This window comes from Dendroctonus ponderosae, unplaced genomic scaffold (assembly GCF_020466585.1).
Source record: "Dendroctonus ponderosae isolate FM_Combo_2020 unplaced genomic scaffold, Dpon_F_20191213v2 Dpon_F_20191213_7, whole genome shotgun sequence".
In the NCBI taxonomy this organism is placed as follows: Eukaryota; Metazoa; Arthropoda; class Insecta; order Coleoptera; family Curculionidae; genus Dendroctonus; species Dendroctonus ponderosae.
In genome coordinates, this window is record NW_026018916.1 from 1,766,980 (window position 1) to 1,772,413 (window position 5,434).

The 5,434-nt window shown below is 37.1% G+C and overlaps 1 protein-coding gene across 7 annotated transcripts in view; it reads right to left on the reverse strand.

Moving 5' to 3' along the window:
- Nucleotides 1-5,434, reverse strand: part of LOC109540148 (neuropathy target esterase sws) — a 43,783-nt gene that overhangs the window by 11,937 nt on the left and 26,412 nt on the right. The window lies entirely within an intron of this gene.

Here is a 5,434-nt window from a genome sequence, read left to right on the forward strand (position 1 = left end):
GATAAGCATGTTTTCTTGGATCGAAGGAAAGCAACAAAAGTAAAATGAAAGTAATGTATCAATGCAAATTGCTATTCCTAACTGTATTTCTACACAATAGCATAATCTGTGGATGAACGAAAATACTCTTCTATCAATGTAAAACTATTAACTGTATTTTATTGTTGTGACCAATATTAAAATTTGTAATTGCTTATAGAATTTTTGTTAAGAGCACATTGCGAAACACTAATTGATCGAGAACAAAATGAAAGGACAAAAGCCACAGAGCGGAAACATGTAAGGAATATAAAATAATAAGTGCAGTTTTTTAGATAAAGGTTTGTGTTTTATCTCACAGTCACACATCATTGCGACAACGGCAAAAATGCTGAAAACGTTAATTTAGATTTTTAGTCCGTAGTTATGTTATATTTTAATTTATTTATTATCCATTTAAATAGTTTTAGATTAGTTGCAAGTAACTCTTGTTGTTGAAAAATTACATCAGTAAATACTTAAATATGTGAATAAACTAATAAGAGGAAATCAAGTATCGTTTTTCTTTCGTTACATATATATATGTATATTCCCAGAATATACCATGAACATACAGTGTATTAACTCTGACAGATTCCTGGGACATGCGTGGAATGTTCATAATGTAACTCAGGTATGTCCCAGGAATATGCATGTACATCACATGAATATTCCAGGTATATTCTGGGAATATCATTTTGCTATGTGGGCATTGGAAAGGGGAATAAAAGAAAGTTAGATACTCTCACTAAATAAAGTTGGTAGATTATTCGCAATGGATCTTCACTATTTAAAACAATTAGAAAGCTTCGGAGACATGAAATATTAAGCTATAACTGAAATTAAAATATTTGTGGCTAGTTAACTACGTTAATTTTTTAGGAATAGAAAGGCTGGCTAATCATTTAAATCAAACAATGTAAAAAGCATATTGATTCCTGAAGACATTATTTTTGTCTAAAATATTCATATTCGTACAGTTGATCCATCATATACTCCGCTACGCGTTATGCCTGGTCGGACTAGTTTAAGTGACGTCACACTTCAGCCAGTGGGCCTTCTTGATTTCGGTGGTAACGGTTTGATTCACCTACCTGACTTTCTCGTGTAGGAGTCGGCAAACACCAAGCACTGAACCGCCTCGGAGGTGATGTTTTCCAGGCTGCTCATCGAGCTGGATCTGGATCGCGAGAAACTGCTGTCCAGCTTGTCTACCCGACCCATAGAGACAAAAAGAGTCATTAGTCCACACGATTAAACATTGCATGCCGCTAGTCATTGCTAAGGACAGACTGGAAGCTAGTTTTAGGACAGAGACTGATCGTCCAAAGCCCAAGACTGTCCATTAACAAGGTGTCTACAGGTTTGTGCACATGCAAACTACTGCCGAAGCAAAAGCTTGGATAAGATCCATTGTACAACTGTAAGAAAGCCGTTAAATCGGATCAGAAAGCCTTTGCATGCAAGTTAGCAATAGCAGTAATATCAACTTGATTTAAATTGGCCGGGGGGGTTTTGATCGCTTCCCAGCTCAGCTTGACTGTAAATTAAAAAGCTGCAGCAGGAGCATTTTATGATGGACATTTCAACGTCCTGCTGGGCTTCGGACGGTAAACAAAAAACGAATTACTCAAGGCCATGCAAGATATAACGTTTTGCTCGGGTATTTCCATTTGGTTGAAGAAAAATACAAAACTAATCAAACAGAAAAGTAAAGGAACAGAAACGATAAAGCGAGTTAATACAGGTGGTTACCAGGGGGGTCGTGCAAAGCACATCACATGGATTTTACCAGATGGTCATAATTGATTTTTTCTTAAATTTCGAACGCGCTGAACTGAACCTTCGCAACTGGCCCAAAAAAAACATATAAACAGTGGACACCAAAGTGCAGAACATTGAACATTCAACAGTTACAAGGGTGATTTACTTGCTTTCCAACAGCATTAAGCGAGAGGAGGATTCAGTGGGTTTGAGCAACAAGCGCGCGTCTATTCACAGTTGCCAGAAAGCAAATAAAGGGAAGATCAGATCTGGCACAGATAGGAAAAGATTACAGATTTGGAAGTACATTTAGTCACCAAAGAAATGCCGTGTGTGTCATGCTCAGCTAAGTAATGGTGGCTCACTGGTGAGGAAGGAAGTGAAAAGTTTCAAGGCGCTGCATTTTCAGAACGAACAGCGAATTGATGAAAACTTCACAAAATTGGCTCGAGAATTTTCAACAGGGTGTTGACTGTGTAACTGGTCTAATTGTTCTTGGCACAAGCAGCTGAAAGTAGAATTCGTTCCATTCTACTTGTTCACCCTGTATATTAATTGCAGTTGGATACCTGGAGGTTCAGGTGATTTTCGCTCTGAATTGCAAATAGAAATTTTGTCTAGCAGCTGGAATTGAATGTTAGAGAAATTATTTCGACAGCTTTTGTACAGAGGAGAAAAAAATATTTAAAATTCCGGTACATTGGAAAAAATACATCGTGATTCAAAGTGCAGTTTTTGCTTTTTTTTGTATGAACAACTCTGCCTAGCGCGTCGATGGCCTTTGAGTATGTTGAAGTCCGGAAGAAACAATTTCGGAAAAACTGTAACTTTCAAACGTATGGAAATATAAAGTTCAAAAGTTGGGAAGCGCAAACCAAAAAAAAGTCGCTGAATAAAAGGGTGGAATTTAAAAAAACTGGCAAATTGACGGTAGTTGTAAATAGTTTTTCGTCATTTTGTGATTTTAGGCAGGAAACATAAATGATTGATTTTCTGCAAAATCTCACAATTTTGGTCATTCAGGAAAAGAGTCGCGTTAACGGCCTACGTTAATGCGTGCCTGCATTGTAAAAATTCCTAATTTTCCAGATATAAAATTGAAAATTTCGGAGATTATCACGAAAACTTTTGCGCTTCCGCAACAAAAAATTTCAATCTCACAAGAATGCCCGTAAATTTTACAGAAAATTTTCAAATTTGCCATCTCAAACTCTGTGAATAAAGGGCGCATAAAAAAATTGGTAAATTGACCGTGAGTGCAAATTTTTGCAAAGCGCGTTTATGCAGAAAAAATTACTAAAATCAGAACAAGTGCAAGATATTTGATTTGTCTTGGAAATTCGGTCTGGGCAGTGGTGAAGAAAAAGAAAAACTTTTTTAGCTACCAAGCTTTCGGCAATTTATTGTCGCCTTCCTCAGGTAGCACCCTGAAATTATTTCAACAGCTTTCGTACAGAGTAGAAAAAATTATTTAAAATTCCGGTACATTGGAAAAATACATCGTGATTCAAAGTGCAGTTTTTTGTTTTTTTTTTGTATGAAAAACTCTGCCTAGCGCTTTGGTGGCCTTTGAGTATGTTGAAGTCGGCATCCGGAAGAAACAATTTCGGAAAAACTGTAACTTTCAAACGTATGGAAATATAGAGTTCAAAAGTTGGGAAGCGCGAACCAAAAAAAGTCCTTGAATAGAAGGGTGCAATCAAAAAACCTGGTAAATTGACGGTGGTTGTAAATATTTTTTCGTGATTTTAGGCAGAAAACATAAATGATTGATTCTCTGCAAAATCTCAAAATTTTGGTCATTCTGGAAAAATGTCGCGTTAGCGCAGGCCGCATTGTAAAAATTCCTAATTTTCAAACATGTCCAGATATAAAATTCATAACTTGGGAGACTATCGAGAAAACTTTTGCGCTTCCGCAACAAAAAATTCAGTCTAACAAGAGAACCCGTAAATTTTCAGAAACTTTTCAAATTTACCACCTCGAATTAAGAAGTCTCTGCAAAAAATTCGTAAATTGTCCGTGAGTGCAAATATCACGACTCGATTTTGCGATTTTGTAGAGAAGGGTTGAGCGCTTTTAAGCAGAAAAAATGACTAAAATCAGAACAATTGCAGGATATTTGATTTGTCTTGGAAATTCGGTCTGGGCAGTGGTGAAGAAAAAGAAAAACTTTTTTAGCTAGCATTTTTAGCTAGCTAGCATATTGTCGCCCCTTCCTCAGGGTGCTACCTGAGGAAGGCGACAATAAATTGCCGAAAGCTTGGTAGCTAAAAAAGTTTTTCTTTTTCTTCACCACTGCCCAGACCGAATTCCCAAGAAAAATCAACCAACCTGCAATTGTTCGATATCGGCCAAGAAACTGAACTTATTTACAATCAGAACGCCCATTGATTTTCTGCAAATTCCCAAACTTTTGGTCTTTCAAGAAAAGTGCCTTAGTAGCACAGGGCAGATTGTAAAAATGTTCAAATTTATTTAAATATAAAATTCAACTTTTCGGGCTAAAGACCGCATTTTTTTCATACAAAATTGCTCTTTCCCTTTGTGGCGGAAATAATCGTGCAAAATCAAGTCCGGGACAGCCTGAAAAGCTGCATAATACACTGCACAACACTTGAACTGCCAGGTATGCACAAGTGCTGAAAACCGTAGGTTTTTTGCTCTGTTGCTAGCACATAATTGAAATCACCCTGTATTTGATGGCATTCGCAAAGTTCTAAATGAAAAAGTCAGAATTTTCCAACAAAACCAATCTAAACAACTAGAAAGTCAATCCTAAAATATCTAAGTAAAGTTTGGGCTAATGTGTGTTCAACTACTGAGTGATAAACCGAAGAATGGCATTCTAGAATGAACGTTTTACGTTTTGAAACCTTTTACGTGCTACAGTTGTACTGCTATTGCCTATTGAAAATGATCCTAGTTCTACGCAAAGAGTACAGTTACTGAATTAGGAAAGTTGAAATGCTAAATATTACACTGAAACTACTAAAGAGACCAGAAAGTTAACATGAAGTGAGTCTACTATACTTCAGGAAAACGCTAAAAATCCTGTTAAAACGCAAACTACCAGTTAAAGAGAGCAGAGTAGGGAGCCATTAAGAGTAGGTGATTGAAGTGAGTAGAATGAAAGGTTGAAACGATGCCAGCTAATAGGAGAAGAAGTGAACAAATTATGTATATTTACATTAAACGTGACTTAAAATATGAGGTCGGCAAACGTCCAGATCTACCAGTTTAGAGGCACACAAATACAAGCGAGCGTAGACGAGCGTACTCAGCTACGCTCGTATGTATTCCGAATAAATAAATCTGAGCGCGTATGTCCGTCCATGAATTGAACGAAAATCAACATGACTGATATGGGACGAAGCTACCAAAACAGTGGTGTTAGATTCGGTTACTTTCGCATACTCGTAACGACTCGTTACTTCGGATCCGTTACTCATACACTAGTCTAAGGCCCATTTTCATCAAGCGACCTTAAACCAGTTTAACGCCTGAAACTCAGTTTGTGCTAGATATTTTAACCCCCGGATGCACCGTTTTCGCTTTAAACACTGATTATATCTTAACCGGCGTTTAAAAAAAATGCATTGCACCGTCGCAAACTAATCGTCTGTTAGTTAATCAGAGAATCACTATGGCA